Here is a 13904-nt window from a genome sequence, read left to right on the forward strand (position 1 = left end):
ACCATTTCCCTCACTCACCTCTTCCTGTCCTGTCTGGCTGTCTATGGAGGATGTGCAGAAAACAAATGTGCACTCCAGCTGGTACTGTGCAAAATTACTCCAATTACTTGCTGATAATGTAGGCTATGTCTTTATATCACGGCAGGGAACAACTCTGGCATGTTGCGCAACTTTATCGGAGAATAAAGTGTAATTATAGTGTATGAAATCAGTTGTGGCTTCATTCACATCACACTGAATACATTAGGTCAGGTAACTCGACACCTGATAGAAAGCAAAATAAATTACAGGTGAAAGAGGGCTTCCTTTCTCCCACGGTGCTCTTCTGCAAAATCAGGTGGATTGGAGTTGCCAAATTGCCCATAAATGTGAGTGACACCGTCTGTGCATCTGTGGCCATTGCCAAACCCGCTTGAGGCGGATTGGCCCGTAAAATTTATAACGTCTTTGTTGGCCCATGACCGACCTTTCCACCAAGTTCTGTACAATTCTGCCCAGTCCTTTCTGAGTTATCCTGCTGACAGATGGACGGAAACATAACCCCTTTGCTGAATTTGTACTCCCTTGGCGGAGCTAATGATCTAACCCAAGTATCCTGGCTGGTAAAGCCTGTTGTAGACACTCAGTGAGCGTCCTGACATACTCCAGGTGCTCATCCCAGTCTCACCCAAATGGCAGAAACCAAAAACACTGATCCATTAGCCTCTGGAAGGCAGCCATTGGTCAGTCCAAAGGCCATGTCTCGTTGAATAACATGAATACAGCCTACAGTTTTAATCATGTTAGAAGCTATTCCCATATCTTTAACAGCGAAATGCCAAATTTGAGTAATTTTATGAAAACCTTTATGGACTCAAGATCTGGTAACCGTGCTGACAAATCAGTTGGAAAAAATATTGTGTGTGTGCTTGTGTGTGTTTCTGCAGTTCTCTGCCTTGATGCTCATCATATTCATTGGCATGCTGGTCGTTGGAATCCTGGAAGTCCTGGTCGGACCCATTGTAATTGTAATATTTAAAATTTTCATACCTTAACATTCATTCATTCACATTTCTGTCCCTCTGCTGCATTCTGACATCACGTTAATTTTTGTTTCATTCAACACCAGCCCTTGTCCCCCTTATCAATGCTTGCTCATATTGCTGATGATCTAAGAATCAAGGATAAGACTGCACATTCTGTCAGTGTCAGCTGACAACTGACGAAACTGATAATTTAACTGATAATTTAATCAGTAACAGATGATGATGACAAGTCTTCTTTTTGACATTACTTGTTAAGGTCTTTTTCCCCTCAAAATACAGATGTGTTGAAAATAAAAAACATTTTGTCACAAATATGTATTTCTTGGAGGGATTTTCTTTGCAGACAGTCTGCAAGAAAAACAAACATGCGGTTACCGAAGAAGCAAAAATAGCAACCAGAATTACATTTCTCAATAGTCTTCATGCTGCGGTGTTCCCAATCTATGGTATAGAGTCATGTAGTTTGGTGTCACATTCTATTTGAAAATGAAATCTGACTGAGAACAACAACCTGCATGCCCATTTTCTTTCACCAAATCCTAAAATGATGATTTCTGCAGTTGCAATTTATAAGTGTAGCTACATTATAAAGATGTGTGGGTTAAAGGGTTAACAACAATAATGGCTCCATGCTGGGATTCAGGGAAGTCCAGAGGACCTTTAGAAGAAATTAATATTTCAATGTGAACAATCTGGACCATGTTTGAGAATGCTTAGTTCCAACTGTTACCTAATTTTATTATAACAGAGGAATACTCCAACCTCTGGATGTACCGAGGTGAAAATTATATCAAACATCTTGTCTCAGTCTGGGCAAGTCAGAGAAAGGCTATTTTTCCTCTACTATTTTTTACTTTTCATCTTGTTTTTTGTGGTTTTATTTTCTGCAAAGCATTTTACAGAGGGCTAGGCCAAGTCAAAACACAAATGGTAGTCAGAGATTAAAAAAACAGTTAAGATGGCGCTGAACGGTGCAACAGGAGAGACAAGCTCCGCTGTCAATGTTTATGGTCCTGCTGTCTCTGTCGTTGAACAGTAAACAGGATTTCCTTTAGTAGCATTTCTTAATACTTTCTCCTTGCAGCTCTGTGTTTGTGTTCATCAATAGAGCATCTAGCGAATCTTTTATTTCAAAAAGTCTGCTGCTGTACGATGGTGGTTTTCAAAGTGGGGTCCAGGTACTCCATGGGTCCTTGAGGGGCTTCCAAGGGATCCCCAGCAACAAGAACAATATTTTATTTCACTTAACTTTAATTAATTATAAGCTGACACAAAATACAAAAAAGCTATGAGCAAGGGAGGGCAACAGGGATAAAATCAAACACAAAATCACAATACTTTTAAGATACTTTAAGTGTGCCGATCAGTTTCATTTTGTACAAACCAGATGACATTATACAGCTGCACCCTCATCCCCAGCAGTCTCTGATGTATCTCTCCCAAAAAGGTTAATCAAGTTTGACCCAGTATTGATCATCAAGCTTATGGCCTGTTGGTGACGCTGTAGCGGGCCACTGAAGTTTATATTCAATATGCCAAACTCCAGTGTCAAAACTCTTCACTTCCCCCAAATTTCAGCTCAGCAAAGTCTCAAATGGGTCGTGACGGAGAGACAGAGGGACGGACAGTCTTTGATTATGGGAGATTTTAAAACCCCTTCTCCGGTTAATTCTTTCTACTTGGCCAGCAGATTTGGTGCTCTTAGTGAATTCAGTTCTTGTCTTTTCTCCTAATTACAGAAGTACATACCAATCTTGACAGAACTCTTAACCTACCAGAAGTTCAGGATTCTTTCAGCGATATTTGGAATGGCTTTCATTGCGGTAGGTTATTTTATTTTACCTGTTACAGTAGTAAAATATCACTGAATGTACAGTGATACGCTTGACAGCACAGTGGTTAACAGCCTACTGTTGCCTCACAGCAAAAAGGACCCAGGCTTGATTCTGAGTCCTTTTTTAAAAAAAAAAAAATCATATTTAAATGGAATCGTTGAATAAGTGTTGGCTTGAAGGTGGAATGAGTAGGATTCTCCTAAAAACAATAAAACAATAACCCCTGTCAGTCTTCAGAAGTGTGTGCTGGTGTGTGTATGTCAGCAGAGACCTTGCCCTCTGCCTGGAGTTTCTTGTTTCACTGAGCTCTGGTCTCCTCTTGGCGTCGGCCTTTGGGCAGTGGGTGTATAGCTCCCAGCCAATCACAGCGCAGCACAGTGCCAGATCAATAGCATGACATCCAATTGGAAATTACAACTAACTGTGCATGTGGAAAAAAGGAACTATAGCGAGGCCAACTGCTGGCCAGACGAAGCTCGTTCCACAGTGAGAGTGAATCTGAGGTTGGCTCTCATCTGCTGGCGAGCGCTGAGGGAGAGGATGAGGATGAAGAGCAGAGTGCTATTGGCCTTTTTTCTATAGAATAAGTAAGTGCCTGCGCTCATTTACCTACACCTACAGAGGGCGACGATGTTCATTCCATCAACTTAGGAAACGAAAACTCAGCCAGGGAGGAGGAGCCAGCTTTGAATCCCACTCATTCTGCCTTTAAGGTCTATATTCTGAGTTTGACCTTCATTTGCTAATGTGTGTAATATGTGTGCTTGCTTGCAGCTTTGTGGAATGAGCATGTCCATGGCAATGGCCAAGCAGATCTCATCCTATGATCGGAACATGGCCATGAGAACGGAGCATCTTATCATGAGCGTACAGAATCAGCTGATACCCCAACCCATCAATTACAGCCTAGTCACCAAACCATCTTACTCCGAGCCTCCAGGCTACTGGGTATGAGGTTCGGTGGCATACTTTCATTTTTAGCATTCCTACCTCTGTCACCTGTAGGAGGCACTGAACCTCTAATAGAATCCTGAGGATCAACTTACCACTGAAATGTAGAATATCGCTCTGAAACATTGTGTAAATACTGATCAAGTCAAACAGGGAAATGAATTGTTTTATATAAAGACCATAAGGATTATATGGGGGTCCATTTTTTCCTTTTTTGTAAGTTGGTTAAAAAAAAAAGAATAGTGTCACAGTGCTGACAGTGTCGTGAAGTAGAGGCTCCTGAAACCTCAGCCGTAAAATGTGAAGTCTTGCAACCTGACGTGACATGATTTCAGGTGTGTCTTTGTAAATCATGATCAGTCACCCACTGGTTTCTGTTGCTCCATGAATAACAGCCAATTTTGCAGGGGGGAAACCTTGAAAAATAAGTTTAGTGGTGTTTATGAGTTATGGCGGATGTTGAAATTTTTTTTTTTTAATGTTGCTGAGATACTGAGAAATACATTACTTGATGTGAATTGAGGGGTAAATATCACATTTTACCATACTATTATTGCCCTCTGCCATGTTTAAATGTTATTTTATATTAATAAAGTCAGCTTCCTGTAATAGCAAGGATTGTTTTTGTTTTTTTTTTACTTTCCCTTCTTTATTACGTTTGTAGGATTTGTGGAAACTCCAAGGATTTATTTATGATTATTTTCTACAATTGAAAATACATTCTTGTAATTCAGTCACTGTGCCCATACTCAGCAACGTGTTAACTACAAGATAAGACAAAAAATAAATGAGGTTTTAAAAAGTACTTTCAAACAATGTGGAACTGTATTGTCAAAAGTTTTCAAAACTTCTATGTAAGAAAAAAATCCCTTTCCCATTTTTTTTTAATTGCCAGGAATTTTTTTAATATATATATTATCTGACACTCAAAAGACATTTTGCCACTCAGTGGTGTGTTTAAGCAACCACATAGGAATATTTTTCTAATTCAATTTTCAAGCTCCTATACTTTTGCTTTGTAATAAACATTAATTGTTATTGATTTTTCCTGACTGATTTTTTATTATCAATGCTTGCTACTTGGCTCTGCTTCATGATGCATTCATTTCAAATGGGGTCAAAATGTCAGAAACATGCCAAGGACACCCCTTCCTCACCTCCTCCATTGTCTTCACTTAAGGAAGAACTCTTTGTCCTTCTCTTGATGGTGCAAGCATCCACGCTGCCAAAATGTGACCATTGAGCAAGGCACTGCATACCTGCCATATCCAGAGGCACAGATGTAGTGCCACAAATGCGCAGGCACATGACGTCTACCCACCTCCGCACACATGATGTTATACATATCACAAAAAAACAAACAAAACAAAAAAAAAGAGAGTCACGCTCTCATGTCTCATTCTATTAATGAGAGTTTATCAAGACGATGCAAGTCGAAGATCCGCGAGCCAAGTCCGTTTTGGAGAGTTGTGCTAAGGTGTGTTTCTGTGCAGCTTTGCCTCATTCCTTATTATTAGTTTGCCGTTTCACAGACCATGCTATAATTTCCCATTTCCCACATTTTAAATTCTGGTGCAGATCCCAAGGTTCCCAGAGATGCACAATAAAATACAGATATTTTCTTTTTGAGGTCATGGTGCAGCCATGAAACAAATGGCAACTTGGGTTTGAACATGTCACTGAATCTAAGTGTGATGTAGCTTCAATTTTAAAACTCTGACAAGATCAGCAATCAAGTTACAGCCAACTTAAAAAAAAAAAAAAATCTCCCTTACTAGACACTTTCTGTAAGAGAAGACTGGGTTTTGTTAAAATGAACAGCAATTCAAAATGAATTGAAATGTAGTGCACTTGAGAAAGAATAGACATTTATTTTTTATTTCTTCGTCTCATATTGGCTCAGGAACCATGTGAGCAGAGCCGTTCATCATGGATTTGAGACCTTTAGTTTTGACTTGAAGTCTTTTTTTCTGCTCTGAAAAGTCAAATCGGATCAGGCTTCGTAAACTGTAGTAGTGCAAATAGTATTGGTAGCCTAGTAGTAACTGTGTTACAATTGGCCGTATAGTTCAATGTTTTTTGCATTATCCAATGTATTACATAGTTCAGGGCAGCTTGGCTGCTAAGCAGAGGATAGACACAGCAGGAGCCAGATGTACTTTCTCTATCTTGTTAGTTAGGTCTGTTGCATTAGATACACGCCCAGTCAACATTCACACACATAGCATAGCACATTCCGGAAACAAGGCATGGACAGTGGTTGGCCTGTCCATGTCGGGTAACTGGCCAATTATTCTCGGTTGCGTCTAAAAGTCCAACCTCTGTACGGGGCAGGCCCAAGCCCAAGAACATAAATGTGCATCATTTCCTGATATCGGGGCTCATTCTGACTGAGATCCTGCGGGAGCTCTGTCACACTGAGACCAGCGCTGCCTTGCTTTATATGTGACCAAAAGAACAACAAAACAACAAAAGAATCAGGAGCTAACAGACTGAAAAAGCAAACATCCAGTGTATACAGGTCTACAGTTCAATGTTGTGCCACTGCTCTCTGATGAAGCACAATAACAGTTTTCGTTTATACTCACCTCGACTTTTACTATTGATCCAGAGGGACAAACTGCAAAATGTCGTCGTTCAGGCTTACTTTCACTTCCACTTTCTCAAAGCGCCTCCTCCTCTCTCCTCTGGTTGCAGTGTTCCCCCACCCTCTGACTGCACTTTGATTAAGAGGCTGATATTTTGTGGTCAAGTTGTGTTTTTGATGTGCGCCAAAGTGCCAGAGTTTTGGCAAAAGATAGAATTGATTTATATCTGTCAGTGTCTATGACTACAAGGATAGAACCCAATCGCACGACTCTCAAGACTTCAACTAAAGTCTTTAATAACTAGGAAAAGTAACAACTTAAATATCAATACAAAGTAACAACAGAAATATGCTATGACAAAGTAGCAACCAAAATCACTCTGAACGAGGAATACAAACAAAGGCAGGACAAAAGTATCAAAGGAACATGAGAACAAAACTATGACGAAACAAAGTAGCAAAGACACAAAAACGTAACTATGGCAAGACAAAGTAACAAAGGAAATACATAACCTGACAAGACTTGACTTGGAACATGGACATGGACATGGACATGGCGTAACAGCACAAGACAATCAGGACCAAACAAGACGAAGCAGGACGAACTCGCACAGGACAAAGGGAAACACGCCCTGCGTTCCAAATCGCATACTTATACTTTTTACTTTTAGTAGGTACTGCAGCTGCCCTTACAAAGTATGTAGTTTAGTATGCAATATGCATGCATATGCATACTATTGGGACACACTACATACATCATCCCTGAAGTCCGGCCCTCTCGCTCATTTCCGCCGCCGTCCGTAGTGGCAAATTTGAAAGTTGTTGTCAAAATGCCGGCGCTGTTTCATACTGCGCTGTCCTCTGTCATATTTATTATCTTCTGTCTTCCTGTCGCTTCTGCGGTCACTGAGCGAGTTTTGTGCGATATGTGTGTTTTGTTGTCGTCCGTATGTGGGCGTGGCCTATACACGCAGTGCGACGTAACGTCCGCTGCACAAAGGATTGTGGGTCAGAATGGCCAGAGCAGCATGCTGAAATCCATACTGCGAAATCTGACCGGATATAGTAGAACATCCTGGTACTCTTGGCATACTGCATCTGACATACTATGTATTGGGACACACTAAATCTTTTTTTCCCTACTAAATAGTATGATAGTATGAGTATTGGAACGCAGGGTCAGACTATATATACACACAAGGTAATGGGGAACAGGTGGAAACAATCAGGGCGTGGCAGACAATCAGACTAGAGGGAAACACACAAGGGGAAGGGCAAGTGACCTGACACAAGAGGAGAGTGGGATTTCAAAATTAAACAGGAAGTCACGAGACCAGACATGACATAAAACTAAACAAAACCACACATAATTTCTAAGACATGACAAGAACAAAACCAAACAAAACATAACAATTTCTGGGACATGACATAAATATATAAATGAATGACTGAACGAACAGGTAGATAGATAGATAGATAGATAGATAGATAGATAGATAGATAGATAGATAGATAGATAGATAGATAGATAAAAATAAATGAAAAAAAAAATACCTGTGGCAGCATTTCTTTTGTGCTGCCTAATTCAGTTTTAAATAAGACTCTGATGATGATGTGTTTAAGTCCATTTCCGCGAGGCAAAAAAACAAAAAACTCCCTATGGTAAATTATAACTGTGAGATAAAAAGTCGAAATGATGAGAAAGAACAGCCGAAATTATGATAATGATTAATAATGATAATAATTTCGATTATCTCATAATTTCGACATTTTTATCCCATAAGTGTGACTTTATCTCATAATTATGACTTTTTGTCTCACAATTTCGGCTTTCTATCTCATAATTATGACTTACCATGTTTTTTTTCCCCTCTGGCAGAAATGGGCTTCCATAAATGATGTAACACCCCCACTATCTAGCATGATAAAATCATTCAAGTAATCTGCCTCAGACTTTTCCTATGATCAGTTTTTGGCAAAGCGCAGGTGACCTGAACTTCAACTTATCAACATCATTTCTAGACATGATCAGTGTTGTAGTGGAGGGTATACACAGGTATATGGACAATTTAATATTTCACTTTTTCACTTTCATTGTTCTTGTTTCACTCAACTTCATCTCTGTGACAAATTCCTGTGTACATTTGACCAATAAAGCGATTATGATTCTGATATTTTTATTTGTATTACAGTATACAAATCATTTTCACCACCACCCAGTTTGAGCCCAACCCTCACATTTCATGCAGCAGGGTTGTCTAGTGGTGACTAAGAGAATCCTTCAACCAGAGGAGCTGGGATCACAGCATCCACTCTGCTGAAGTGCCCTTGAGCAGTTCTCTGCATCCCTGCTGACAGAGACCATTTCTGTGAAGATCAAGTTCATATCGTACCGCTATACTGGGACGACTGAAGAACAGCAACAGCAGCAGCAACTGTTTCTACAGCACGCTGGCCATCTCCAACAAGAACAAAGTCAACAGGATCACACACACTGCCTCCAAAATTCTCCACTCCCCCACAGCAAATATCTCAGACATGACTGACAGAGCCATCACACACTTTGCACTCACAATAGTAAATGACCCCAATCCCCACCTCAACCCACATGTCACACTGCTGCTGTCAGGCCGCCGATACAGGACTGAGGTGGAGAAGAGCTCCCTTTGCCACAAGTTTTGTCCCTTCTGCCATAGCAGCATCAAACAAAGTGTCTCACTGATCCAGTGTAGACATTTTCTGTGTTTTGCTGCATGTATATGTGTTGGGACATTGGAGGGGGGTTACCTGTATGTTCCAGTGATGTACAGGCTGTGAAACCAAATTTCCTGTGGGACACTAAAGACAATGGGCCCTATCTTGCGCCAGACTCCCTAAACCCGCTATTTGCGGATTTAGGATTTAGGAAGAGGCGTTCCCCCGTAAAAGTTGCTATCTTGTGCACCTCCCGCTATCCGCAAAACACCTCCGCTACCCGCTATATTATGAATAGGTGTGTTTTGGGCGTTACGCCAGTTAAACCAATCAGTGTGCCAGGTGCCATTGCCTTTAAGGGCAGGATGCGCTATCCTAAATCCTAAATCCTAAACCCGCGATGGAGAGAGGGAGGTAGATTTTCTCAGGGCTTCTACTGAGGCTAAAGCAAGTTGGCTTTATATACATATTATATATTATATTAGGCCTATAGGCGAGTTAATTCGGGAGGTGGAGCCACATGTGTCCAAGTGGACGTGTCACAAGGTTGTACTGATTGAGTAAAATCCCCGGGTCATACCACACACACACAAGAGGCAGAGGTGGAACTATGTGTAAACTAATTTATTGACAAGGTAGGCTATATTGGGCAAATAAAATATTAAAAATAAAAATATAGCACGGCTGCTGGCTTATGATAAAACAATAAAACGTGCTGGCGTAAGTGTCCAATTAAAACAGTCTTTCCTCTAAACAGTCTATATGAGTAATATACTCAGTCCATTCCGGCGGCGTCCCGGTATCAGTCCGACCGTGTGTGTGGCGAGGCTCCGTCGGGGCGCGCATTGAAGCCGCCTGGGCGCGCTCTCCTAACAGCCCAAACTTTAGGGATAGCGGATAGCGGGTGGTCCTGACCACCCGCTATCCGCTATCCCTTAAGTGTGTGCGCAAGATAGCAACTTTAGGGATAGCGCATGAAACACGCCCACGACGCACCTCCAGGCGCAAATGATGCAGTCGGCATAACGGACAGCGGGTAGCGGGTGGCGCAAGATACCGTTTAGGGATAGTGGAAGTTCCTAAATCGGCAATTTGCGGGTAGCGGGTAGTGGCAGCGGATAGCGGGTGGCACAAGATAGGGCCCTATATCTATTGATAGATCATATTGTAGAGGGTTTCATGTGGTTTCTCCTGCCCTCTAGTGGCCATGTTGGAGGCCCGCAGCATTACCCACTCATCAGTGTGGAATAGAAATGGTTATTTCCTGTTTTCTGTTGAGTGCTTTTACAGTACAAACATTTTTCAAGCATTTAAAATGTAAATTGTCACTCATTTTTACATGTTTACAGTTTTACCCTGCTGAAGTGCCCAAGAGCAAGACACTGAAACCCTGCCACTTCCACTGAACATTATTCAGCTAGCTCAGTTTTTTTTTTTTTTTTTTTTTCCTGGGATACTGTTTAATATGAATGAAGCTGCTCTATAATTTTCATTTTGTTGTTGTTCCTGTTGATTATGCTCTGTAGTGGCTTGTAAACCCATGCAGGTGGGCCGCCTTTTGCTGCATGACACTTGAAAATTAAATTACTACTACTACTGCTATTTACTTGGATTTATTTACTCCCATACTTATTTATTGTAGTTTAGCTTAGTTAGCTTCAGTCAGGCTGCATTTTTCCAGGAGCAATTTAAAGTGAAAAGCATTAAAAGGTTTATGTTGTGCCACTGTAAATTTACATTTATTTGGAAATTACTTCACAAGAAAGGAAAGAAACTATTTGCAGCGACCAAAATACACTGGCAATGTAAAATTGACATGCAAATCCCTGTTTGTTTGTTTGTTTGTTTTTTTTTTTGGTAGTAATGTGAGGATCGTACTTATTATAAAGTACCTCAGTAAAACTGCTGACTCCAGTCTTCTCTTCTATCAAGGGTGAAAGTGGACAAAAAACAAGAAAGAACACAAAAAACTTGATTTTTAACACAGAAAAAAAGCTGAATTCACATCTTTTAATTTGAATTCTTGTCATGTAATAAACACAGAATTTAGTAAAATTTGATATTATCTGAAAAACACTCTAGAAATTTTGTTATGATAAAAGACTCTGATTTGACATGAATATGATGTATGTATTCTGACACCTTGATAGAAACGTTACAAGAATTTTAACAAAGTAGTGAAGTTAAGATACAGTTCTGTACAAATGATAAATTCTATCTCAACAATATAAAAAATGTACACATCTTTGGATATTCAAACTTTTCAGCTTAAATGGAAGGAAATGATTTCTGAGAAAACTTATTGTTATGTCAGACTACTCTGTTTGATTGACAGGACAGATGATCAGAGGGGCCGAGTTTTTACCACCATCATTAACACAGGGACAAAAGTATGGGTGGAGTTTCTCAGTGAAGCTGCAGCCGCTATAGGAGTAGATAAGAGCTGCAGTGTCTACATCATAAAAGGAGACTAGACCCTCCTCATAATCCACAAACACCCCCACCTTCTGAGGCTGAGACTTCAGAGACAGACGGACAGGAGGGTCAGCATTAGCGTCGTACTCATTTTGATTCCTCAGCCATATAGTCCAGTAGCCATTCTTGGGGCACAGAGGGATGTTTCCCTTCCTCTCAATCAACCCGCTGGCCACTCCTAAATCCCAGTCAGTCTTTCCTTTAACCCGAACCTCATAGTAAAATCTTCCTGAAGAGATGCTCTGCTTTCCTAAGACACAGGGACAATGAGAAAATCTCTCTGAGTTGTTCGGGAGATTCTTCTTTACATCACCATGCTTTACTTGTTTCCCATCATCAGACAGGATGAGAGCAGGATATGCTGTATCAGGATCCAGAGTCACATCCACCTCAAAGTGCTGGACCCTCCTCAGCTCAAGATCAGCACACAGATTCTTCATCTCTTTACTGAGTGTCTCCTCCAGCTGAGCCACAGCTCTCCTCACACTCCCCACATATGATGAGCGATGGACTCTGACCTCTGTCCAGTTCTTAGTGTGTGGAGGAGCACTGAGGGATGGGAAGCTTTGGAGGAGGTGGAGGTGGTCTTCAGTGTGTGAGAGCTGCTCCACCTCAGTGCTTCTCCTCATCAGCTCAGAGATTTCCTGCTGCAGCTCTTTGATGAAGCCTTCAGCCTGTTGCTCTGTTGTTTTCTGCTTCTCTTCAATCATGCCAATGAGCTCAGCCTGGCCTCTCTCAACAGACTGCATCAGAGCAGTGAAGACCCGCACACTGTCTGCTGTCTCTCTCTCTGCATCTTCCCTGCTGAGCTCCACTGACCGTTTGATCTCCTGAATCTTCACTCGTTTCTTCTGGATCATCTGCTGAATTTCAGCCTCTGTCTTCCCCAGCTCAGCCTTCTTTCCTTCATATTCTTTTTTCAGAGGAACAATGCCATGTGACTTGTGGTCTAAAACAGTGCAGAGCAGACATACACACATCTGGTCAGTCTTGCAGAAAAGCTCCAGTGGTTTATCGTGCTTCTTACACATTCTGCCTTCCAGGTTGTCCACAAGATCAATCAGCTGATGTGTTTTCAGGCCTGTGATCCTCTGATGAGGCTCCAGGTGAGTCTCACAGTAGGAGGCCAGGCACACCAGGCAGGACTTCAGGGCCTTCAGTTTGGTCCCGGTGCAGACGTCACAGGGAACTTGATTGAACTTTGATTGAAAACCTCTTTACACACGGGACACTGGTACGGGGCATTATCATCCCAGTGCTGTGTGATGCAGGTTTTGCAGAAGTTGCGTCCACATGGTGTGGTGACTGGATCAGTGAACACATCCAGACAGATGGAGCACAGGAACTGATCTTCAGATAGCAGACTGCTGGCAGCAGACATTTCTACACACTGAGACCTAAAGTGAAAGAATGGAATATTAATATTGTCATACATGATTCAATCTGCATTATTTGAAAAACAGCAAAAACAACAACAACAACTAGGCTCCACTCAGTCGAGTTCAAATCTCCTCCAGGCATATCTTCCCTTTGCCTGACAATATGTTACCCTATCTGGTAAACATAACTTGGGAGAGACTCAGCAGCCAACTCTGCTGTCAAAACGCTTTTCACATTACAAAATAACTTCCTGTATCATTCAAATGTAGTACAGTACAGTATAGAAAATATACCATAAAACTCGTCAAACCTCTCAAGTGTAGGTGTTTCTTGTTCTCTCTATATCTGTTTCACTTTATTACACACATTATACCAATGACGAGAAACCTGTGGCTCAGGAGCCATTTTTGGCATTTTTGGCAGATGACCTGAGGAGTCTGGATGTCTCATTAAGGTACAAGTAAATCACAGATGTATGTAGGCCAAGGACCATTTCATGCTTTGTTGGCAAGTAATAAGATTAACGTCTATTCTTTGATACACTGGAAGCTGCTGAAAATCAATGCATGAATAAGTTTTTCTGCATCATTTTGAGACAGAAGTCCTTTAATTCTTGCTATGTTTTTGGGGTGGTAGTTGGCTGACTTTGTAATTGTATATATGTGGCTGTTGAAGTTTAGGTCCAAAACAACATCAAGATTTCTGGCATCATTCGCTGATTTCAGTGTCATGTATTCAAGATGAGCAATGACTCAATCATTTCTGGGTTTTTTTTTTTTTTTTCTCCATGTTATACAAAATTCTGGCACATCCACTCATTAATTTGTTCAGTGCATTTGTCAAGTGAATGTAAGGGACTGTAATCACCTTGTGACACTGTTATGTACAGCTGTGTGTCATCTGCATCATGATGACATGTCGATGTTGAATAGAAGAGGCCCGAGTATGGACACCTGA

At 41.1% G+C, this 13904-nt stretch overlaps 1 pseudogene; it reads right to left on the bottom strand.

Moving 5' to 3' along the window:
* Positions 1 to 11407: 11407 nt before the first annotated feature.
* Positions 11408 to 12948, bottom strand: LOC115355589 (E3 ubiquitin-protein ligase TRIM21-like; annotated as a pseudogene).
* Positions 12949 to 13904: the final 956 nt, after the last annotated feature.

Source organism: Myripristis murdjan, chromosome 23 (genome assembly GCF_902150065.1).
Source record: "Myripristis murdjan chromosome 23, fMyrMur1.1, whole genome shotgun sequence".
In the NCBI taxonomy this organism is placed as follows: domain Eukaryota; kingdom Metazoa; phylum Chordata; class Actinopteri; order Holocentriformes; family Holocentridae; genus Myripristis; species Myripristis murdjan.